The following is a 26,838-nucleotide window of genomic DNA, read 5'->3' on the forward strand; positions in this document are numbered from 1 at the left end:
AAGTTTAACGTTGTGTATGATGTGGCCAAACTCCAGCAACTGACTAATTTATGAATAAGCAGTAGACTGGTTACAGTTTCCCATGGTAATTCAAGATCCAAAGTTTCTTTATTCAAAAATAATCCAGAACTCATTAGACAATTTTAGCATACTTGAAGTACAAATAAATTATCTTTGTCTTTATCCCAGCATTCCAAATTTAGGTTTATAAGTAGTCCTTTTATCTGTGATCCCCCTGATTGGATACTCCTGCTTAATTATTTAATTAAAAATAAAAAAATTCAAATAACAAAGACATTACTCAATCACTAGCTGTCAGCTGGATTAAGGTCATTGTAGCTACCTTTATATCATCATGTACATGAGTATGGTTGTAAAAGTAGAGGAAAGAACAGCATGTTTCACTTCTGGCCTGCAGCCAAGCCACATCTTCCAATGAAAATATATACTATATGAAAAGAATGAACAATATTCAAGATACTTAGGGTGCTAGGGAACAGGAACACATAGCAGCAGCAGCTCCCACTTACATATAGGGAGCTCTCACTGTGCACAGTACATATCCTAGAGCTTTGGCCATGTTAACTCATATAATTCACACAGCAAACCTATGAAGTTGGTACTATATTACCCCATTTTACAGATGAGGACTAAAATGCAGAGAGATTAAGTAACATGCTAAGATCATACAGTTGGTAAAAGGAGGAGCTGTGATTAAAATCCAGACAATTTGACTTCATAATCCACACTCCAAACCAAGTTGATGAAGCTTACTCAGGCTATTCTGCAATTTTAGAGATTGATATTTTAGCTAACTGCCCCAAAGTTTTTGTCCAAACAATTTAGAGTCACTTTAGCTAGAAGCTTCAATAGAGTGGCTAAACTTGCGGATATGATTTCCTGCAAACTTCTTCCCTCCCCTACTTGTAGAGCACTCCTACTTTCTCTACTTTTCTCCTTCATTGAAAGAATAAATATCCCTCTTACTTTCCAAGACTAACTAAAGGTTCCACTTCAGCACTTAATTCCATCCCCTACCTTTTTAGGGGTAAAACCATACCCTTTTAAAGACCATGACACGTAACTGTCCTCACACTGCTGCACAGCATTTTTTCCTCCACTCAAGACTATAACATATTCACATCTCTACTTCCTTTGATAAAATAAATCTTCCCTCAACCCCTCTAGAGCTACTATCCCATCTTCACTCCTTTACCTCATGCAATTTTTATTTTAACTAAGGAAAGGTGGCTAAAGCAGGGCCAAATTAGTCACCATGATTTAGTCAGAGGCCAAAAAGAAATCACAATACAAATTGTTCAACTGCTTTGATATAAAGAGATCAAGACTTGGAGCCAGAAATCTACTCTGCTTAATGGTGTGAATTCTGGACATCAGTCACCTGCAAAATACGGACAATGATACCTACCCCCATTATGCTCTTGGGAGAATTACATGTGACCAAGTGTGAGAAAACCCCTCAAACTCATCTTGGAACACAATAAATAATTAGGAAATATTTGTTGAATAAGAATTATAAGTAATAATTAAGTGAAAATTATTTTATATTAAAAAACAAGGAATGAGATCAGAATGGATAAAAAGGAGAGAGCACTTGTATGTGAGGGAGAGAGACAGAGGTCAAAATGGAGAAAGAATGAACAAGATTGTGTAAGCACTAATCCCCAGAAGGTGCTTTGGAATTCATTCATTCAGCAAATATTTATAGAGCACATACTATGTTCCAGGAGGGGTTCTTGGCCCCTGGGATTCATCAATAAACTAAGCAAAGAGAGTCTCTCTACATCTGCTTTTGTCTACTCCAACAAATTAATCCTACTAAAGAACCACCACGTTATTTCATTGTTTGAAAGTCTTCAGCAGAACTTTATTGTCTACTTAATAAATTCCAAACCCCTTAGCCTGTCTTTCAATGTCTTTTATTAATTTTTTTAAACTCCAATCTATTTCTTACTATTTCAGCTTTTCCCCTACATGTACTCTCAGGAGGCATAAAAATAAGATTTTAAAGGGACTCTAGAGCTCTTCTAGAGTTTTGAAATTGAAGCATATTTGAGTGTAGCTGGGACATCTAAGAGACTTGAGGAGAGGGTGGAGTTGCAGAAGATGGGGCTGCGAAAGAAAACTGGACTAGAGCCAGATTATAAAGGACATTATAAGCCACGCTAAGAAGTTTGAGTTTGTTCTTAAAGGCAACTGGGCACTGTTTTAACAAAGGAGTGACATGATCAGATCTGTGTTTTCCAAAGGTAATTCTGGAGGCCATGGTAGAGTAAATTTGAAGAGGAGATGTCTAGTGGCATGGAAGGCAGCCAGAGTATTGCAATAATAATGAGAGACGGTGTTAGCTAAATTATACAGTGGAGCTGATGGAGTGAAGGATTAAAGAAACATTTCAGAGTTATTCTCAATGAGGTCAGGGGAAAGGTGGCAGAATGATTTAATGGTTATGTGGCTCTGGAGTCAGACTGCCCTTGTCTGAACCCTGTCTTCCACACCTCTTAGACACATGACTTAGGTCAAGTTAACACTGAGATTCATTTTTCTCATCTGTAGGGTAGAGATAACCAAAGTATCTATCTCCACAGATGCTGTGAAAATTAAAGTCAATAATTCACACCAATTTCTTGGCACCATACCTGGCTTATTAAGGGCTCTATAAGTTGTATCCCTAGAATGTAGCAATGCATCATTCAGCCTTTAGGTCTCCCTTTCAGCTTTCTGTCTTCAAATTTGTTAAATTTTCCTCATATTCCCTACATAATGCATTTTTATCTCTATTGGATCATTCTTCATGCCATCTCTTTCACTCTGGTTTCCATCTACCAAAATCCAACTTAATGCCAGAGTCTATGGTTTAATCATCTTTGAATCCCCAGCACTTAAGTTAATTAGGCTGGAATTAAATTTGTTCAAAGTTCTCTGAAAACCTCTCCCAACATGATTTTTCCAGTCCCTGAACTTTCATAGTACTTTATATCATCCTTGACTCTTACCACACACAGTCTTGCATTTGAGGACTTGATGTAAGTAACTAATCTCCCCTCATTGCTCCACGAGTCATTTCCCCACTCCAACTTTTCTGGGGCTCTACACATGATCAGATTGGTGTCTTAGTCCAATGCGTAACTATTTAATGATTTTCTCATTCACTCAATGACAAATAATTCCAAGGAAGCCACCAACTAGATTATAAACTCATTATTGCCATAAACTGACTGTCTTTGTAGTCAATACTTACATTTAATGTTTCATTATCTTGGAACCTGTTGCTGGAGAAGTACTAGAAGGTGCTCATTAAGTAGTCTTGAGTTCCAAAGATTTGATCTTCTGTTGACCGTCCTTGGGTATTTCATGATTCTCACACAATCTTTCCAAAAAGTAAAACTCAAGTCTTCTCAATTAGGATAATTTTAACTTTTAGGCACATGGTCTGCTATAATTTAACAGAAATGATTGTTGTTTGTCCAGCTTGGGTCACATTACATTTCATTGTGTGGGAAGGCATCTGAATGTTTCACAAACAGCAGTTATAAGGGGTGTAAATATTGGTTGGCTTATACTTAGTTTAGAAACTCAAGGCTGCTATGGCCAGTGATCTAAACCAGCATCACTTAAAGATCTTGGGCAGGGCTTTCAAATGTCTTGGGAAGGCAGTCAGCGTAACACATGTGCCATCCACATTTCCAAGTCTGGGGATATGAGCAAAAAGGAAATCTGCCTGAGCATGCTCAGGGCAGACAGTATACCCAGGCCACTTCTCCTGTCCTCTGGTGTTGTGCTCCCACCTGGGGCCTTGAGAGCACTCCCACACTGCCTGCTGCCATTCCAGGCCCTGCGGCACAGAACTACCCCTGACATTACACCAGAATCAGGCTGCCTCTGCTTGTCACCAGAAGCCAAGAGACAGTATTCTACTGCATTCGAACCAAATGCTGCTGAGGGATGCCAGGAAAAATGTGAAACTGGAGCCAATTTGGGAAGTAAACCAACTCACAGATTCTTGCTCAACCTAGCAACAAAACCCTATCATTTGAAAGCATCAGTACACACTCTTTTCATTCCAAAGACACCATAATAGCTCTGTATCTTACAAACTTTATGCTGCTACCTGCAAATAGTTGTTATGCTTATTCATCAAATGCAAAAAGAAAGTATCTGCATACTGCATCCTATGTCTTTTCCCAAGGGACAGCCCTAAGATTGTAAAGGACAAAAGCGATGCATCACTCCCACTTCCACCAATCAGAAAACAACCTAGTCAGGTTCTTTCCCATGTATTAGAAGCATATGCTTCTGATCCAAACACTTTGGTTGGTAGGAGTCAAAGAATCAAAACATAAATTCCAAATGTTGATTAAGAGAATATGCAATGAAGTTAAACAGTTAAAATCCAAATGTTAAAAGTCTAGTTCAAATACATATTTCATGCAAGTCAAAAATTTGCATTCCCCAATTAATTATTAAAACAGTCAAATTTGTGTAGTCATTTAACATTCTTTCCAGTGTGCAAAAAAACTTATAAGATAATTTTAATGCCATCTGTAATTTTACTTTTCTCCATCTAAATGGACACCTTCTTTTCCCCAACTTCAATCCCCAAATCTCTTTGATGCTGGAATTCTGTTCTGAAACCCACTATTATTTGGATAAGTGTTTGAAAAATGCCAATATTTTCACAAAACAAACCAAATTTATATTGCCCACGATATAACTATTTGTACATAAAAAGTGTCACTGCCAGGCTTCCCCAGTGGCGCAGTGGTTAAGAATCTGCCTGCCAATGCAGGGGTCACGGGTCCGAGCCCTGGTCTGGGAAGATCCCACATGCTGCGGAGCAACTAAGCCCATGCACCACAACTACTGAGCCTGAGCTCTAGAGCCTATGAGCCACAACGACTGAACCCACATGCCACAACTACTGAAGCCTGTGTACCTAGAGCCCGTGCTCCACAACAAGAAAATCCACCACAACGAGAAGCCTGCGCATGACAACAATGAATAGTCCCTGCTAGCCACAACTAGAAAAACCCGCATGCAGCAATGAAGACCCAACGCAGCCAAAAATAAATAAATAAAAATTTTACAATAACAAAATAAAATTGTTAAAGAACCAGCTTTTAGTTTTATTGATCTTTGCAATCGTTTCCTTCATTTCTTTTTCATTTATTTCTGATCTGAACTTTATGATTTCTTTCCTTCTACTAACTTTGGGGATTTTTGTTCTTCTTTCTCTAATTGCTTTAGGTGCAAGGTTAGGTTGTGTATTTGAGATGTTCCTATTTTTTTTTTTTTTGAGATGTTCCTATTTCTTAAGGTAGGATTGTATTGCTATAAACTTCCCTCTTAGAACTGCTTTTGCTGCACCCCATAGGTTTTGGGCCGTCGTGTCTCCATTGTCATTTGTTTCTAGGTATTTTAAAATTTCCTCTTTGATTTCTTCAGTGATCACTTCGTTATTAAGTAGTGTATTGTTTAGCCTCCATGTGTTTGTATTTTTTACAGATCTTTTCCTGTAATTGATATCTAGTCTCATAGCGTTGTGGTCGGAAAAGATACTTGATACAATTTCAATCTTCTTAAATTTACCAAGGCTTGATTTGTGACCCAAGATATGATCTATCCTGGAGAATGTTCCATGAGCACTTGAGAAAAATGTGTATTCTGTTGTTTTTGGATGGAATGTCCTATAAATATCAATTAAGTCGATCTTGTTTAATGTATCATTTAAAGCTTGTGTTTCCTTATTTATTTTCATTTTGGATGATCTGTCCATTGGTGAAAGTGGGGTGTTAAAGTCCCCTACTATGAATGTGTTACTGTCGATTTCCTCTTTTATGACTGTTAGTATTTGCCTTATGTATTGAGGTGCTCCTATGTTGGGGGCATAAATATTTACAATTGTTATATCTTCTTGTTGGATCGATTCCTTGATCATTATGTAGTGTCCTTCTTTGTCTCTTCTAATAATCTTTATTTTAAACTCCATTTTGTCTGATATGAGAATTGCTACTCCAGCTTTCTTTTGATTTCCATTTGCATGGAATATCTTTTTCCATCCCCTCATTTTCAGTCTGTATGTGTCTCTAGGTCTAAAGTGGGTCTCTTGTAGACAGCATATATATGGGTCTTGTTTTTGTATCCATTCAGCCAGTCTGTGTCTTTTGGTGGGAGCATTTAATCCATTTACATTTAAGGTAACTATCGATATGTATGTTCCTATTCCCATTTTCTTAATTGTTTTGGGTTTGTTATTGTAGGTCTTTTCCTTCTCTTGTGTTTCTTGCCTAGAGAAGATCCTTTAGCATTTGTTGTAAAGCTGCTTTGGTGGTGCTGAACTCTCTCAGCTTTTGCTTGTCTGTAAAGGTTTTAATTTCTCCATCAAATCTGAATGAGATCCTTGCTGCATAATCTTCGTTGTAGGATTTTCTCCTTCATCCCTTTAAATATGTCCTGCCAGTCCCTTCTGGCTTGCAGAGTTTCTGCTGAAAGATCAGCTGTTAACCTTATGGGGATTCCCTTGTGTGTTATTTGTTGTTTTTCCCTTGCTGTTTTTAATATGTTTTCTTTGTATTTAATTTTTGACAGTTTGATTAATATGTTCTTGGCGTGTTTCTCCTTAGATTTATTCTGTATGGGACTCTCTGTGCTTCCTGGACTTGATTAACTATTTCCTTTCCCATATTAGGGAAGTTTTCAACTATAGACTCTTCAAATATTTTCTCAGACCCTTTGTTTTCCTCCTCTTCTTCTGGAACCCCTATAATTTGAATGTTGGTGCATTTAATGTTGTCCCAGAGGTCTCTGAGACTGTCCTCAGTTCTTTTCATTCTTTTTTCTTTATTCTGCTCTGCAGTAGTTATTTCCACTACTTTATCTTCCAGGTCACTTATCCATTCTTCTGCCTCAGTTATTCTGCTATTGATCCCTTCTAGAGTATTTTTAATTTCATTTATTGTGTTGTTCATTGTTGCTTGTTTCATCTTTAGTTCTTCTAGGTCCTTGTTAAATGTTTCTTGCATTTTGTCTATTCTATTTCCAAGATTTTGGATCATCTTTACTATCATTATTCTGAATTCTTTTTCAGGTAGACTGCCTATTTCCTTTTCATTTGTTAGGTCTGGTGGGTTTTTATCTTGCTCCTTCATCTGCTGTTTTTTTCTGTCTTCTCATTTTGTTTGGGGTCTCCTTTTTGCAGGCTGCAGGTTCGTAGTTCCCGTTGTTTTTGGTGTCTGTCCCCAGTGGCTAAGGTTGGTTCAGTGGGTTGTGTAGGCTTCCTGGTGGAGGGGACTAGTACCTGTGTTCTGGTGGATGAGGCTGGATCTTGTCTTTCTGGTGGGCAGGTCCACGTCTGGTGGTGTGTTTTGGGGTGTCTGTGGACTTATTATGATTTTAGGCAGCCTCTCTGCTAATGGGTGGGGTTGTGTTCCTGTCTTGCTAGTTGTTTGGCATAGGGTGTCCAGCACTGTAGCTTGCTGGTCGTTGAGTGAAGCTGGGTGTTGAGACAGAGATCTCTGGGAGATTTTCGCCATGTGATATTATGTGGAGCTGGGAGGTCTCTTGTGGACCAGTGTCCTGAAGTTGGCTTTCCCACCTCAGAGGCACAGCACTGACTCCTGACTGCAGCACCAAGAGCCTTTCATCCACATGGCTCAGAATAAAAAGGAGAAAAAGAGGAAAGAAGGAAAGAAGATAAAAGAAAATAAAATAAAGTAAGGTAAAATAAAGTTATTAAAATAAAAAAATAATTATTAAGAAAAATTTTTTAATTAAAAAAAACAAAAAACGGATGGATAGAACCCTAGGACAAATGGTGAAAGCAAAGCTATACAGACAAAAGCTCACACAGAGGCATACACATACACACTTACACAAAGAGGAAAAGGGGAAAAAATCATAAATTTTGCTCGCAAAGTCCACCTCCTCAATTTGGGATGATTCGTTGTCTATTCAGGTATTTCACAGATGCAGGGTACATCAAGTTGATTGTGGAGATTTAATCCACTGCTCCTGAGGCTGCTGAGAGAGATTTCCCTTTCTCTTTTTGTTCGCACAGCTCCCGGGGTTCAGCTTTGGATTTGGCCCCGCCTCTGAGTGTAGGTCACGGTAAGGCGTCTGTTCTTTCCTCAGACAGGACGGGGTTAAAGGAGCCGCTGATTCGGGGGCTCTGGCTCACTCAGGCCGGGGGGAGGGAGGGGCACGGAGTGCGGGGCGAGCCTGCAGCGGCAGAGGCTGGCGTGACGTTGCACCAGCCTGAGGCGTGCCGTGCGTTCTCCCGGGGAAGTTGTCCCTGGATCCCGAGACCCTGGCAGTGGGGGGCTGCAGAGTCTCCCTGGAAGAAAGATGTGGAGAGTGACCTGTGCTCGCACACAGGCTTCTTGGTGGCGGCAGCAGCAGCCTTACCGTCTCACGCCCGTATCTGGGGTCCACGCTGTTAGCCGCGACTCGCACCCGTCTCTGGAGCTCCTTTAAGCAGCGCTTTTAATCCCCTCTCCTCGCGCACCAAGAAACAAAGAGGGAAGAAAAAGTCTCTTGCCTCTTCGGCAGGTCCAGACTTTTTCCCGGACTCCCTCCCGGCTAGCCATGGTGCAGGCTGTGTTCACGCCGCAGTCCTCTCCCGGCGCTCCGACCGAAGCCGGAGCCTCAGCTCCCAGCCCGGCCCGCCCCGGCGGGTGAGCAGACAATCCTCTCGGCCTGGTGAGTGCTGGTCGGCACTGATCCTCTGTGCTGAAATCTCTCCGCTTTGCCCTCCGCACCCCTGTGGCTTCACTCTCCTCCGTGGCTCCGAAGCCCCACCCCCACACCCCTGCCACCCGCAATCTTGCCCCGTGAAGGGGCTTCTAGTGTGTGGAAACCTTTCCTCCTTCACGGCTCCCTCCCACTGGTGCAGGTCCCATCCCTATTCCTTTGTCTCTGTTTTTTCTTTTGCCCTACCCAGGTACGTGGGGGTTTTCTTGCCTTTTGGGAGGTCAGAGGTCTTCTAACAGCATTCAGTAGGTGTTCCGTAGGAGTTGTTCCACGTGTAGATGTATTTCTGGTGTATCTGTGCGGAGGAACGTGACCTCCGCGTCTTACTCTTCCGCCATCTTTCCCCCTCTCCACAGGCGAATTCGCGCTCGTTCCCAGGACCTCCCCTGTGCTCGGTGAGCTTCCCTCTGCTTCTCTCTATATAATTTTAAATTACCATTCTTTTCTGAACAGACATCTTAACTAATTACACCTGATCATCTTATTGGGAACAGGAGATAACTAATTCAATAAAAAATAAGTGTCCTATCTTTGCTTAACATAGTAATTCTGGTCCCAGGACTGCTAAAAGCACAATATGCAGTTTCTTAATCAAATCCTACCCTCAAAATGAATGATTGTAAGGAAGGTGATATTTGGTTGAGTTTTTGTTGCGAAAAGGGAGACATAATGTTAGGATTCTTTTTCATTCATATTGGGATTTTATTCCTTTCACCTGAAAGAGGAAGGACAGGGAGCTGTCGAAGCCCAGGAGATAGCCAAGTGGCCAGGGAGCAATATGGTGGTACAGGAAGAACATGCATCCAGGAGCCAGGAGAATGGGAGTCAGCCTCAACTCTGATAGCGAATGAGCCAAGGCAAATCACCTGCCAATCGTTGACCTGTTTCCTCAGTTGAAAAATTTAACCAGATGGTCTCCAAGATCCCTTCCTGGTCCAATATTCTAGTCTATGCTATGATAATTCCAAATTTATACATCCTTATCCCCTCTTATTTCCACTGTCCCAAACAGCACAACAGAGAAGTGAAACTCCTCTGTTCACTCCTTTACCCACTTCAGGCAAGTAATCTGTAATGAACCCTTGGTCCATTTTATCCCAAGTGCAGAATAGTTATTAGTCAAAGAAAACAGTGTGCTAGGAGATAATTATGCAAGCAAGAAATGTGTATTAATTTCCTTCTCAAATGTGAAAAAAGTAACAATGTTGTAAGCCATTCTAAGGTTTTCCATTTATAGATTCTTACAGTAATATTTATTCAAGTCTAATTTTCCAACGTTATTTTTAACCTCATACAGTATGATTATTCTACTTCACTATGGTAACCATGTCACCAGTTTTCCAAGGCAGCCTCAGTTCCAATTTTTTTGTCCCAAATTTAGACCAAGTTTTAAACTTTATCTCTTTTTTTAAGTTTAGGAGATATGATTGCCCATATACTTAATTATTCTCTGTCTGTGTCTCTCTTCTCTGATTACAATAACAAACTTGATATGAGATGAGTAGACTAAGGAGATACCCAGATTTTTATATTTCAAATCTTTGTACTTGGCTAATAGTTTCACAAGCTGATGTGGTGATGGAAAAATTTGGACCCCGACATAAGATTTACCCATTGAGTAGACATAGAGAGTGGGAGATATTTAGCTACAGTAACTGACCACACAATTTGGAATTCCTGTGAAGCAAAGTCAGGATTGCTCTACTGTTAATAGCATTTCCATGTGGATATATTAGGGTCCTTATGAGGGGAAAGAAGCCAATAAGTTTAGGAAGCTGGACAGACCGGCAGTTGTCTTCTGGGCAGAAAAGACAAAGGTCCCGAGATCTTGGTAACTGGGCTGAGGTCCCAGTTAGTACTAGGAATCCACACAGAAAAGAGACAGAAAAGGGCAAGGAGGATCATCAGATACCCAGTGCTTAGCACAAGGATATATGGAAGCAGGGGAAATGTTTATTTTTTTAATTTTATTTTGTATTGGCTGTAGATAACATAATACTGCACTCTTAAATCCTTCAGTATACATCTCTAAAATATAAGTTGTTTATAAACTTGTATTACATTCCTCTTTGAGAAAGTGCTAAAAACTACAGAGTCAGAAAAAAATAAAAATACATACATGCACAATGTCTTATGGGCAATTTCAGGGGATTCACAGCTTCCTAGAAAGATAGCCACAGACTTCAATTCAAAATCTTTAGCAAAGAGAGATTTGACTTTGCAGGGTGATCTAGAAGGGTAGTGGCCAGCACATGTCAAATCCAATTAGCAGCTAAGACTATCTGGATATCCCACTGACCAGTGGGGAGGCCCCAGTTTCTAGAATTGGAAGGATAATTAATAGTCAGCCTCTGTGGGAAGCTGAGGCTGTTTATTACCATCATCTTTGTGTCCTGTTTGGTCTAGAAAGTGGAGCAGGGATAACTTGTGGTATGAAAATCAGTGGGCCCAGCTCTCAGGAGCTGAGTCTAACAAAGGTCAAAATATAAGGTATCCAATAAGGCTGAGGCAATCAAAGAATCTGCTGCCTGTGCACCATGCCCAAACACCACAGACAAATATAAAGTGGGATTTTAAGGGTCAGACTTGAATGGTAAAGGTCAGAGGAGAGGGTTCTGCTGATGGCTTTGGCAAAAGGTAAAAGAAAGAAAGAAAGATGGTGACCAGATGTTCTCCATTTGGAATCTGTAAAAGGGAAATTACATTACAATAGCAGGAATTTAGGTTATATAAAAGGAAAATTTTGCATCCAATGAACTTTGTAAAGCATGAGAACTTCTTACTGAGGGACATTGTTATTCTCCTTCCATGTAATATGTGAAAACAGAACAGACATTTGTATGTTTTCAGGGATTTGAATACAAGGTTCTCAGAAACAAGAGATCAGGTCAAGTATATATGGACATATTCAAATTCCTTGAAAGACTGGCATATCTGTATTTGACATTTATTTAATTATTATAGTTTTTATAATTAGTCTTCAAATCCATTGAATTCCTCTAATCTGACAGTTCACCCAAACTTTTCTATACAAAATTATTGAGAATAAAAATATGCTTAATATAATTCATAATCAACATATTCACAGAAACCATTCATCATCAGTATTCCTATTTTTATTAATATGTATTAATAAGAATTAAGTGAAAACATCAATATGTAGCAGTCCAATTATAATTTGAAATTATAGTTTTTAAGTAAAATGACTCATATCTACATACACATGTTGAAAATAATATCTTAAGTAAAGTACACTCTGGAAAACTATTTAGAAAGTAATGGAAAAGTAAGAAAAGTAAATACAAAAAAAAGTTCTGAAAAGGCTGTTAGAAAAGCAGTGAGATTTACAGATTGACTAGAAACAGCAGAAAAAACCTCAAAAGGTATTTGACATTTTAGTCAGTCAGTCAGAAAAGAGAGTTGGCAGTTGGTCAGGAGAAAATGTGAATCCTAAAAGTCTATCTCCTCCATCATATAATGCGTATGAATCAGACGTCTGCTAGCTAGTTCTTGGTCTCAATTCTAAGAGTCACTAACTACTTTATACTACTACTTCATGACCAAACTTAAGAGTTCCTGTTTTTTCAACTTGTAATATACGTAGCTCACGCTCACACAGAATTTGGGATAGAGTGTCACTATCCTCCCACCCATTCACACCATCCTTTATTTTGGCCAATTGCTGAAACACAATTGCCACGTCTATCACCTACAACGGAAGTTTGACATTTAGCCAACTATTAGGAAGCACAGTAGTGACTGCTATAGCAACAGACTAAACAATCTAAAAGGCAGAGTTAGAGGAAGAGGTAAGCAATTCCAAATACATGGAGGTATGAAAGTACTTTAAGAATTTTCAAACGTAACTCCAAGGCATAAAAACTCAGAATCCACATCAGAGTTAATGATATTCTTTGTATTAAAAATATAATTATTTTCTATAATTGTTTTACCAATATTACCATCTAAGAATTTTTTAAATGGTTTAACCTCAATTTCTAATGAAGTACAAATTCAAAGAATACATAGTTTCAAAATAATTCTAATCCAAAATTTCCAAATGCTGACTTTGTAAATAAGATTATATACAAACAATATGAAATTATTCCATTCCTTTAGAGCTGTTTCCTGCTAGCCTTCCAGTTGAAAAGGAAAATGTTAGCAGCACCAAATGTAAGCCACAAAGGAAAAAATGACACCACCTGTCCAAACTCTACTTCCTTCAGTTTATTTCTCTGAAAGCTTTTAGTTTTCTTAATCCTTCCATTATAAACTCTCTCTCTCTCTCTCTCTCTCACACACACACACCTTCCTACAGTTTTATCAAGACAAAAATCAATTTTTTAAAAATCCTTTTGTATAATAGCATAAGATTATTGCCACTCTTAGATGGCTGTGTTTGTGGAGTTGGGTGAAACTTTTAAAACTGTTTACAACGAGAATTACCACTTTTGGTTCACCAACTGATTCTCTATTTAGACCAGTGATTCTAAACACTGACTCAGAGCCTTCTTTTATAACAAATATTTTTTAACCGTTTTGTACTATCATAGAATGAAGTTCTTAGAATATATAACTTCTAAGTATACTTAATTTTAACAAATTAATATAATGTCCTAACTGCCATGCAAACAAGAAATTAAAAAGGAAATAAAATAATATGTATTTCAATATGTAAGTGCTCAGCCATGACTACACTAGATGATATACGAAATAAGATCCTTGTACCTACTCATAATCAACCAATATGGGTATAATACAACTAGACAATGTTCATCTGATTATTACAGTACTATTTATGCTCAACATCTAGATATAAAGGCTGAATAATTACAGTCATATACTTGGCAGCTGCATTCCAGAGAAATGCATTATATATTAAAACTTTACAGAAAGTATTTTGTGTTTGCATATACAATGAAGTTGGTTCCAGGCTCAAATAATTACAAATGGATTTTTCATTTACATGAATGACTGGTAAGACCGTCAGTCAGGCAAGATGTAGGACAGTTTTTCCCTGCATACCAGGAAATGTAGTATCCCCAGCTTCCACCATAAAAAAATCCTCTTACAAATATCCTAAATTCTCCTAGAGAGCAGCACCTCACCCCCACCTCAATCTTGAGAACTACAGGGCTAAGTGGAGACACCTAGACACCTTAGATCCATCTTGGATTTATGGAAAGAGATGGAGTGGCTCCTCTGGGAAGATTATAATAAAACTTATGTGTGCCATTACAGACATTTTTCAGGTCAAAGAATTGGAATCATGAAGACTATGATTTCTGATTATAAGGAAAATGTTATAAATTAATAAATAAGATAAATGTTTAATTATATATGCAAAAATTAATTGCATTCCTGCATACAGCTGGAATGCAATTAAAAAACATGCATACAGCTGGAATGCAATTAAAAATGAAAAAACATGCAAACAGCTGGAATGCAATTAAAAAACATGGTTAAAAACTATGTTTATAAGATAAAATTTATAATAGCAAAAAGAAATACAAAGGACCAAAGGGAAAATAACAAAATATGTTCAAAAAGCACTATGAAGCATATTATAAAATTTTATTGAAATTCATTAAAGAAAACCTAAATAATTGGAGAGTTTTACTACACTCATTAAAAGTAGAACTCGGTAATATAACCATGTCTATTCTCCTCAAGTGACATAAATATTTAATATTATTTCAATCAAAATCTCACAAGAATTTCCAGTTTCTAGCCAGACCACTCCAAACTAACAAGTAAATATCTGAACAAACCGAAAAATCGACAACTCTTCTTTTATCTATCAGAGAGGTGGTGGCACAGGGCAAACCACTGCCCCCCAAATTAGAGACAAAGAGAGGAATACAGAGAATCACAACACACCAGAGCAGAAACCTCTACAGGAACTAGTGCCAGGGCTATAAACCCCTGACCTATAACTGACAAACTGCTGGAGTCTCAGTGTGGGCAAGTCTGAGAAATAACATCTCAAAGGGGACCCAGTCATTGGTGGGAGTGTGGGAAATGGTGGAAGGGGGGCAAAAAAGGGTGTTCAAAAGTTTTGTTAAGCTTTATCTTCTGAAGCTCTACCAGGTTCTCACAGAATACTGGGGGAAAAGGCCCTGGTGCTTCTGGTAGGGGGAGGGTGAAAAAGGAACGATTTTGAAATATAGCAGAGCACTCTGTTCTTCATAACAAGGTGTGCCCTCAGGAGAAACTACTTAACCAGAGTCTGAAATGTTGGGCCAGAGGAAGGGAAACACCCAACTCCAGCCCACACTAGTTATCTTGTCCTACCTAATGGGGGAAAATATTGAAATACATATATAAGGTTTACAGTTCAGAGGAAGGACACAATAAAAAACTGAGACCTAACCATAAGACCATAGAACACTTACCCTTCCTCTGCCACACCTTACTACTGCATTACTAAAGCCCTATTTTTAACAATTTCTTTTAACCAGTACATCACACGTCTTGCTATCAAGAAAAAATTACAAGACATACCAAATGGAAAAAACATAGTTTGAAGAGACAGAACAAGCATCAGGACCAGACATGGCAGAAATGTTGGAATTACCAGACCAGGAACTTAAAACACTTGTGATTATTATGCTAAGAGCTCTAATAGATAAAGAAGACAACATACAAAAACAGATGGGCAATGTAAACAGAAAGAAATTCTAAGAAAGAACCAAAATGAAATGCTAAACATAAAAAAACACTGTAGTAGAAATAAATAATGCCTTCAGTTGGCTTATTAATAGACTGGACATGGCTGAGGAAAGACTCTCTAAGATTGAAAATGTCTCAATAGAAAGCTGAAAAGCTGAAAAGCAAACAGAAAAGAAAAGGCTGGAAAAAAAAAAACACCAGAAAAGAATATCCAAGAACTAGGGGACAACTATAAACACATACATAGAATGTAATATACATGTAACACACACAAATGGAAATACCAGAAGGAGAAGAAAGAAAAGGACAGAAGAAATATTTGTAAAAGTATTGACTAAGAATTTCCCCCAAATTAATGTCAGACTCTAAGCCATAGATCCAGGAAGCTCAGAAAGCCCGGATAGAATAAATGTACAAAAAACTACACCTAGGCATTCATTTTCAAACTATAGAAAATCAAAGATAAAGAAAAAATGCTGAGAGACGCCAGAGCAATAAAATACTTTACATATAGAGGTGCAAAGATGAGAATTACACCTGACTTCTCTTCAAAAACCACGCAAGCAAGAAGAGAATGAAATGAAATATTTATATAGTTGAGAGAAAAAAGTCACCAACCTAGAATTCTGTGCCCTGCAAATTTATCTTTCAAAAGTGAAAGAAATAAAGACTTTTTCAGACAAAAATTGAGAGAGTTGGTTGCTAGTGGACCTGCCTTGCAAGAAATGTGAAAAGAAGTGCTTTAGTGAGAAGGAAAATTATATAGTTCAGAAACTTTGATCCACATAAAGACAGGAAGAGTATCACAGAAGGAATAAGCAAAGGTCAAAGAAAAACTTTGATTTTGCTTATTCTAAATTGATGTAACAGATAACAGTCTGTTCAAAATAGTAGCAATCATGTATGCTTATGTACAGGTATACCTTGGATACATTGGACATTCAGTTACAGACCACCACAATAAAGCAAATCTCGCAATAAGACAAGTTACATGAATTTTTTGGTTTCCCAATGCATATAAAACTTATGTTTACACTATACTGTAGTCTATTAAGTGTGCAATAGCATTATGTCTTAAAAGACAATGTACATGTCTTTTTTTTTTTTGCGGTACGTGGGCCTCTCACTGTTGTGGCCTCTCCTGTTGCAGAGCACAGGCTCCGGACGTGCAGGCTCAGTGGCCATGGCTCACGGACCTGGCCGCTCCGCGGCATGTGGGATCTTCCCAGACCAGGGCATGAACCCGTGTCCCCTGCATCAGCAGGCAGACTCTCAACCACTGCGCCACCAGGGAAGCCCGACAATGTACATATCTTAATTAAAAGCACTTTATTGCCAAAAAATGCTATGATCTGAGCATTCAGGAAATTATAATCTTTTTCACAAATAGTAACACCAAAGATCACTGATTGCAGATCACCATAACAAATATAATAATAATGAAAAAGTTTGGAATATTGCAAGAATTAACAAAATGTGACACAGAGACACAAAGTGAGCAAATGCTGTTGGAAAAATGGTACCAATAGTCTTGCTTGCCTCAGTATTGCCACAAACTTTCAATTTATAAAAAACACAGTATCTGTGAAGTACGGTAAAGTGAATCATGATAAAACGATGTATGCCAGTAAAAGCCAAATGAATGACAGCAGTGACACAAGGGACAGGATAAGGAATTAGCCTTATGTTGTTATTATAAAGTACTTGCACTATCCATGAAGCAGTATAGTGTTATTTGAAAGTCAACTTGGATTAGCTATAAATGTATACTGCAAATTCTAGGGCAACCATTTTTTAAAGTCCTTTTTAATTATAACTGATATGCTGAGAGAGGAGAGAAAATTGAATCATAGAAAATGTTCAATTAAAACCTCAAAGCACAAAACAGAGTGAAAAACAAAAATAGGAACAAAGAACAAGGGCAACAAATAGAAAACAGTAAAAAAAAATGATATATATTCTTCCAACCATATCAACCATATCAATAATCACTTAGAATGTCATGGTATAAATGCACCAATTAAAAGACAGATGTTGTCAAAGTGGATCAAAAATCAAAACCCAACTGTATGTTTTCTACAAGAAACCCATTTTAAATACAAACACAGCTGTAGATTAAAAGTAAATAGATAAAGAAAGATATACCATGCTACCACTAATCAGAAGAAAGCAGAAGTAGCTATATTAATTTTGAAAATAGCAGACTTCAGAGCCTAGGAAGTTATCAGGGATAAAGAGGGCCATGATATAATGATAAAAGGGTCAATTTTCCAAGAAGACATAACAGTCCTTAACATATAAGAGTAAAAATAGAGCATCAAAATGCATAAGGCAAAAACTGGTAGAACTGCAAGGAGAAACATGAATCCACTATTACAGCTGCAGACTTTAATACCCTTCTCTCAGAATGGACAAATCGAGCAGATAAAAAATGAGTAAGGACATAGTTAAATGCAAAAACACCATCAATCAATCAGATATAATGGACATCTATAGACTACTTCATCCAACAACAACACAATACATATTCTTCCCAAGCTCATATGAACATTCAGCAAGACAGACCACATTCCGGACCATAAAACACACCTTAACAAATTTTTTAAAAACAGAAAACATACAATGTCTGCTTTCACACAATGGAATTAGATTAAAAATCAGTAACAGAAAGACAGATGGAAAATACCAAAATACTTGGAGATTAAACAACACACCTCTAAATAACACATGGGCCAAAGAAGAAATTTCAAGAGAAATTTAAAAATGTGTTCAACTAAGTGAAAATGAAAACACAATTTATCAAGATTTGTGGGATGCAGCAAAAGCAATGCTTGGAGGAAATTTTATAGCATTACATGCACATATTAGGAAAAAAGATCTAAAATCAACCATCTAAGCTTCCACCTTAGGAAACTAGAAAAAGAAGAGAAAATTAAATCCTAAGTATGTAGAAAAAAAGAAATTAAAATGTAGCATAAATCAATAAAATTGAAAATAAGAAATCAAAAGAGAAAATCACTGAAACCAAAAGCCAGTCTTTTGAAAAGATCCATAAAATTGATAAGCTTCTAGCCCGGTTAACTAAGGAAAAAAGTGAGAAGACACAAATTACTAATATCAGAAATGAAAGAGGGGATATCACTACAGATCTCATGGACATTAAAAGAATGATCAAGGAATACTAAGAACAACTTATGCCCACAAATTTGATAACCTAGATGAAATGGACAAGTTCCTTGAAAGATACAATCTGCCAAAACTCACACAAGAAGAAATAGATAACCCAAATAGGCCTAAATCTATGAAAGAAATTGAATCAATAATTAATAAACTTCCACAACAGAAAGCACCAGGCCCAGACAGGTTCACTGGTGAATTCTACCAAACATTTAAGGAAGGAATTATACCAATTTTTTACAATCTCTTTCAGAATATAGAAGATGAGGTAATAGTTTGTAACTCATTCTATGAAACCAGCGTTACCTTAATACCAAAACCAGATAAAGATATTACAAGAAAACTACAGACCAATATCTCCCATGAATATAGATATATAAAAATCCTCAACAAAATATTATTAACTTGAATCAAACACTGTATAAAAAAATTATACACCATGATCAAGTGGGATTTATCCCAAGTAAGCAAGGCTGGTTCAACTAACGTAATCTGACACAACAACAGGCTGAAGAAGATCATATCAGTAGATGCAGAAAAAGCACTTCACAAAATCTAACATCCATTCATGGAATGGAGAGAAATCTTCCTCAACTTACTGAAGAACATCTATAAAAAAGTCTAGAGCTAACATCATACTTAATGGTGAGAAGCTCTAAGCTTTCCCACTAAGATCAGGAACAAGGCAAGAATGTCCTCTCTCACCACTGTTTTTCAACATTGTACAGGAAGCCTTGGTTAATGCAGTAAGACAAGAAAAGGAAACAAAACTTATACAGATTGGGAAGGAAGAAATAAAACTGTCTTTATTCACAGATGACATGATCATCTTTGTAGAAAATCGAAAATAATCAACAAAAAATTCCTGAAACTAATAAGTAGTGACGGGAAGTTTGCAAGATACAAAGTTAATATATAAAACTCAACTGCCTTCCTATGTACCAGCAGTGATCAAGTGGATGAAATTAAAAACACAATACAATTTAGGTAAGCAACCCCAAAATTAAAATACTTAGGTAGAAACATAACGAAATATGTATAAGAGCTATATGAGGAAAATTGAAAACTCTGCTAATGAAATCAAAGAACTTAATAAATGGACATATATTCCATGGTCATGGAAGTATTTTCTGTATAAATTAATAACTCTAAAGTTCATAAAAAATAATAAATAAAATGTGGTATTCATTCAGGGAAATATAAATGATGCAATGGAACAGAATGAAAAACCCAATAACAAATTTATGCACATACAAAAACTTTATATATAAAATAGGGAGCAAGGAAAAGCAGTGAGGAAAAGATGGCTTATTTCCTATGAATTGAGAAGTTAAATGAGAAAAGCATTTTTTAATTCTAGAAAAAATAATATATATCTGACTTCACTTTTTAAAAATCAAGCACAAAAATATAAATCATAAAATTAATGATCAGGAAAATTACTAAAAAAAAATTAAAAGACAAGCCACACTAGGAGAATACATTCGAAAAGCATGTAACTGAAAAGGGTTTGTATACACTATAATGTGTACACCAGAATATATGAACAAAAATGTTCCAAAGCAGCAAAACTTTAATAGCCTCAATTCAGAAACAACTCAAATGCCCATTAATAGTAAAAAAAAAAAGAAAAAGATAGTGAGATATATATATATATATATATATATATATATATATATATATATATATATACACACACACTCATACATACAATGGAATACTATGCAGTGATGAAAATGAACAAACTACAACTATTTGCATCAGAACAGATAAATCTTAAAAAATACAATGTTAATCGAAAGAAGGCAGAAGAAAAAGCATATTTTACTGTACGATTATAAGTTCAGAAACAGGAAAAACTAAACTGTATTGTATAGTGATACATAAGGTGGTGGTAAAACTATAAGAAAAGTAAAGAGATATATACAGTAAAACTCAGAATAGAGGTTAAGTCTAGAGGGAATGGGTTATAATCAGAACTAGCCATCTGAAGGGCTTCAATATGATGAATATATACACAGCACAGTAAGAAATAGGCAAAAGACCTGAATCCTCAGACTCAAGAAAAACAACAAAATTGGAATTCTGAATAAATGCCTCAGAGTAAAACTGAGAAGACAAAGATCTTGGAAGCAATCAAAATGAAAAGAGAGATGACCTACAAAGAATATTCCTTACAAGATAATATCTTCAAAGTTCTGAGAAAAAGTACTGTCCAAAAAGAATTCTCTACTTAGCTAAATTATCACACAAGTTGAAGAGTAAAAGAAAAACTGCATAGAGGTAGTAGAAAACTGCTCTTCTATTAAGCAATCATAGTGGTACAGAGAAACCTACTAGATTGGTACCAGTTGCTTGAACATGGTTAGGGAGCAAACAGATTATTCAGAATAGTTGGAAAAGGCCAAATGGTATTTCAAAACTTCCTGGGAGATAAAGACCATATACAAAAACTAATTCAAAATGAATCATAGGGGCCTCCCTGGTGGCGCAATGGTTGAGAGTCTGCCTGCCGATGCAGGGGACACTGGTTTGTGCCCCGGTCCGGGAGGATCCCATGTGCCGCGGAGCGGCTGGGCCCGTGAGCCATGGCCGCTGAGCCTGCGCGTCCGGAGCCTGTGCTCTGCAACGGGAGAGGCCACAACAGTGAGAGGCCCGCGTACTGCAAGAAAAAAAAAAAAAAAGAATCATAGACCTAAGTGTAAGAACAAAACTATAAAACTCTTAGAAGAAAACATAGTAACCTTGAATATGGCAATAGTTTCTCATATGAATAAAAAGAACAATCAACCAAAGAAAAAATAGACTCTATTTCCAAATGAGGTCACACTCAAAGGTACCAGTGAGTCAGGATTTCAACAAATCTTTTTAGGAGACATAATTCGACCCACAGCAGACCTGAATAGACATTTCTCGAAAGAAGATATATGAATGGCCAATAAGCATAAGAAAAGATCCTCAACATTAGCCGTAAGGGAAATGCAAATCAAAACCGCAACGAGGGCTTCACTGGTGGTGCAGTGGTTGGGAGTCCGCCTGCTGATACAGGGGACACGGGTTCGTGCCCTGGTCCGGGAAGATCCCACATGCCGCAGAGCGGCTGGGCCCGTGAGCCATGGCCGCTGGGCCTGTGCATCTGGAGCCTGTGCTCCGCAACGGGAGAGGCCACAACAGTGAGAGGCCCGCGTACCGAAAAGAAAAAAAAAAACCGCAACAAGATACCACTTTACATCCACTAGCATGGGTAAAATCAAAAGGCAAACACTGATGAAGTGGAGAAATTGGAACCTTCATACACTACTAATTAGAATGTAAAACGGTGCTGCCTCTTTGGAAAACAGTTTGGCAGTTCCTCAAAAACTTAAACATAGAGTTACCATATGCCCTAGAAATTCCACTCCTAGGTATATACCCAGGAGAATTAAAAACATATGTCCACGTGAAAACTCGTACACCAGTATTCACACCCCCACTGTTAATAATAGCCAAAACGTGAAAACAACCCATGCCTGTCAGTTGATGAATACATAAACATTCACATGGCAAATCTGGACATGGAATATCATTCAGCCATAAAAAGAAATGAAGTACTTATATATGCTACCACATGGATAAACCTTGAATACTTAATGCTAAATGAAAGAAACCAGACACAAAAGTCCATATGTTGTACGATTCCATAAAATGAAATGTCCAGAATAAGTAGATACATAGAGACAGAAAATAGAGGCATAGTTGCAAGAGGTGGAGGAGAGGTGGAGATGGGGTGGGATGGGTACAAGGTTTCCTTTTGGGGTGATGAAAATATTCTAAAATTAAATAGTGGTGCTGCTTGCACTCCGTGGATATACTGTAAAACACTGAATTGTACATTTTAAAAGAGTAGATTTATGGTATATAACTTATACCTCAATAAAAATGTTACAAAAAGAAAGATTCTTTAAAATATTGTTTTAAAACAGCTTTCTGTCACTAGTTAGTCAAATGAAGTATACAGATAATCCACGGCCCAGCCATTCTACTCCTAGGTGTGTGTGTGTGTGTACATGTATATATATAGATAGATATATATATCTCTCAAAATTCTTGGACAGTTAGTTACATAATAACATCTCTGAAAAATATCTATTATAGTTTAATATGTAGTGCTGGAAAGTTGGAGGCAACCTGCATGTCCATCACTAGAAAAGTGTGTAGGTAAAATATGGTAGATGCACACTGTGTAGTATTAGGCAACCATTCAAAAAAACAAATTAGATACACATATTTCAAAGTTTTTATGTGGATGAACATCAACAATAGGATGCTTGGCAAAAAAATATGTATATATTCATTCATTAAAAATCCATGCACAAACATATTCATTTTTGCAAAAACATACAAATGAAAAGATACATGTTAAATACATTTAATTGATTGCCTAAGAGGAGAGGAAGAAAATAGGAGCAATGTAAGTAGGAATAAAAGGAAATTAATTCATTCCCTATCATTTTAAAAACAATAAAATAAGAATGCCAGGGAATTGAGAAGCCAAGATACCAAAGGCAGAGAAGAACAGGGGCTGATGCCTAAGTCTGGGCTTCTATTTGCTCCACATGATTCACAGGGCAGGCTGACTCCAATTAACAGACTAGCGGTAGATACAGATGATGTGTCTTACATTATATTTATGTTCACAGAAATGTTTTTAGGGTCAAGAATAAGTGGTTTACTAAAAGTCATTTGGCCAACTATGAAAATTACTCTAGCAAACCAAGTAGGCCAACCAAACTCACCACCACAAGAGTCTTGCCATTGTATCATATATTTTAGTTGATCCCTAGTTCAGTGTTTAGCAATCCATTTGTTCTTTTTTTATATTTTTGTATATTATGACCCCTTCTATATTGTCTGTTATTGACTATTTTGTACGAAAACATAGCTATACATATTTAGGCTTCATATATCTCCCTCCCCCCAAACTGGAATTAAAATCTTGTATTATCCACTATTTTTTTTTATTCAGTTAATAGATAGAGTTCCGGTTTACTTTTTCCCATACCCTTTGGGTCACAGAGTCTTTTTATAATTTTCAAACAGAAGTTCTTCATTACTATGGCCTCTTCCTTTAGTCAGTCTTACAATCCAAACTAAAAATTCTAGGAAAACTGGCATTGTTTCCGCAAGAAACGAAGTTATCATTTTATTTCTAAGGTATAACATTCTCTTCTTTTTAAATAAAACTTCGTTTTGTTGCCTAAAATTGTTAGCAGTTCCAGCACCATTTCTCTGGCTTACTGAATATGTGGCAGAAGTTTAAATTGTTTCCAGACCTCATGCTATTTTTATATTAGTCATCTGAGCAAATTCTATTTAGCATACACTTCGCTTAGAAACAATTTTTCAGATAAACACTCTACCTCCAAGGAGTAAGAAGCAATGAGAATTAACGTGTCTGAGGTTCAAAGAAAATCCTTATGTTTGACAAGTATACATTTACTGATAATAAATGTTTAAAAGAAATTTCTCAACTCTGAGTGAACATATAGAAAATAATATGCTTTTTCTGGGAATAAACTGTAAGGAACACATAAGAAGCATTTTATCATTTGACCAAAAATGAATCATCTCTTTTTAACAAAATTTCGAGAAAAATATGCCACTATTAGTGGCTATTTTGCAAAAATTTAATTATTCATTAAAACAATATCCCTTTACATAGAGCTACACATTAGAGAAGACAGAAAAATTGTATAGCTTTTGGTCAAGAAGACAATTTTACATAAATCAAATTTGAGTGTTAGCAACTACTCAGCAGTTACTTAAACTCTCAGAGCCTTTGTAAAGGAAGAATATTAAATAAGATGATCACTTGTGTCCCCAAGACTCTGTAATTCACTGAAACCAAAATCTAGCCTTGTTTTAATGGAATGAAATGACAGATTCCAAACATTTGGTCGGCTACCAACTCCAATACTTAACCATTTTCACAATCAGGAAATTCTTCTGGGCTAGCCTAAATCTTAAGCCCTTCCAATAATTCTTTCTATAATGTGGTTAGAAAACAGATGATTACTTTCCCTTGTATGGAAAAAATTAATTCCATACTTGAATAGAGCTAATAAATCACACCTTACATTTTCTTCTCCAGGCTGAAGAGTCCCAAACTTTCCTTAAAAATCTCAACTTCCAACTATTTAATCATGTAGTGGCTTTCCTATGATTCTACTCCAAGTTTTCTAGATTTTAGCTGTGGGTCTCAAACCCAGACAACAAAATTCATGAAGGATCAGAAAAGAGCTGAGTGTAGCTCTCTACCGGTTTATGGACATGGACAAGTAGCATAGATATTTCAGGAACTAAGAAAACCTTTACTCCTTGTATATCACGACCACCAATTTTGTGAAATGATTATAGCTCTCTCTTTGCCAAGACTGCCAGTGTAAATGACTGGGTGGTTCTCCTCTATCATCCACAAACTAGAAGGTACAAATAGCTTTTCTTTATAGTATTCCAAGGGAAGATAGAATTCAAATTAGGTGGATCAAACACTGGTTATTTTCTGATCTCTTACAATAACAATGTGGATGTAAGTTGTGCTTTTGTACATGAAGTCTCAGATACAATTAAATTGTTATGATGGAGGAAGGCATTTATGATAAGAGAAAGTATAGAAAGCTTTGAATGTGAGATCTGATTCAAAATTGTATTATTTACTGCCACTTGATAGCCCATGCCCTTCCATAGGTTATTATTTAATTTCTCTGGGCCTTAGCTTCCTCAATTATGAATATGCAATTGAGAATAATAATATGTACCTCCTAGGATCGTTGTAAGATAATTTTAATAGATAATTAAGCTATAACCCAGATGTACATTACCCTCTCATGCACTCAGGCTAACTCTGGCATAACACTGACACATAATTACAATCCTTCATAAACATCAACAGGAAATCCATTTATAGCAAGCATATCACGATTGGGGTATTTTTACTGAATATTTACAAGGTCTCAGGGGGTTGCACATACATTTCAATCATAGTTCTCTGCAATCTCTCCCAAGATTTTGACCACAAGGTCTGTCTTCTTAACCTCGAGTTCAGCCTTACAGGTGCTGGTCTCCTTCCTCCTGCATTGTCCTCACAACCTTCATTGCCCATTCTGTGTTACATGAAAAACTTGGTCCAGCCCCAGGTTCTGCACTGAAAACACAGAACTTTTCCCAACAAAGTGCTCAGTAAATTACAGAAGGCACTGGAGAATCATAGGTATCTGTTTTTCCTACTACGAAAGCAAAGCGCTTCCTTGACAAGGTGCTTGATGAACATTACCTTCTGTCGTTCATCCCTGTGGGAAACTGCACTAAAGGGAGTTATTATGTCATGCCAAAAACTAAAAATACTGAATCATGGTAACTATTTTCATCTTAAAAATACTTCTGTTTTGTGCTTTACAATTTGTAGTATCAAATATTCCTAGTGTCCATGGTCAACCATCCCAGTAATAAAAATCAAAACCAGATGCATTGATACTCTACAAAGCAAAACCTGTGGGCAATGGTTGAATAGACACTATTTAAGCTTGTGTATAATTATTTTTACCGTTACCTAACCCATTTTATTTTTCTACTTATGGTATTCTTGTTTTGCTCTGCTAAGTGAATTAATTACTTGTATAATGGCTCTTGATTGGGGAAGCACTTCTATGATTCTAATTATTTTGGCTATAGTAAATCAAGCCTTAACCACATAACACTGAATTTTACTGGAAGTTTACTAGAAGTTATTAATTAAATTGTGTGACATTTGGTTCCCAAACCTCATAACTGTAAATGTTAGCAAAGTACTTTTTTAATTTTAAAGAGTATAGCATGATGGTCTGATTTACATATATTTTGTAATGATTACCACAATAGGTTTAGTTAATATCCATCATCTCATATAGATATAAGGAAAAAAATTTCTTCTTGTGATGAGAACTCTTAGAATCATCTCTTTTAACAACTTTCCTGTGTATCACACAGCAGTGATATCTATAGTCATCATGTTGTACATTACATCCCTAGTACTTTTTTATCTTATAACTGAAAGTTTGTACCTTTTGACCACCATCATCCAATTTCCCCTCCTCCCACTTCCCACCTCTGGTAACCACAAATCTGACCTCTTTTTCTATGGATTTAGTTGTTTGTGGGGGTTTTTTGCCGTTAGATTCCACATTTAAGTGAGATCTTACAGTA

This window comes from Phocoena phocoena, chromosome 7 (genome assembly GCF_963924675.1).
Source record: "Phocoena phocoena chromosome 7, mPhoPho1.1, whole genome shotgun sequence".
Lineage (NCBI taxonomy): Eukaryota > Metazoa > Chordata > Mammalia > Artiodactyla > Phocoenidae > Phocoena > Phocoena phocoena.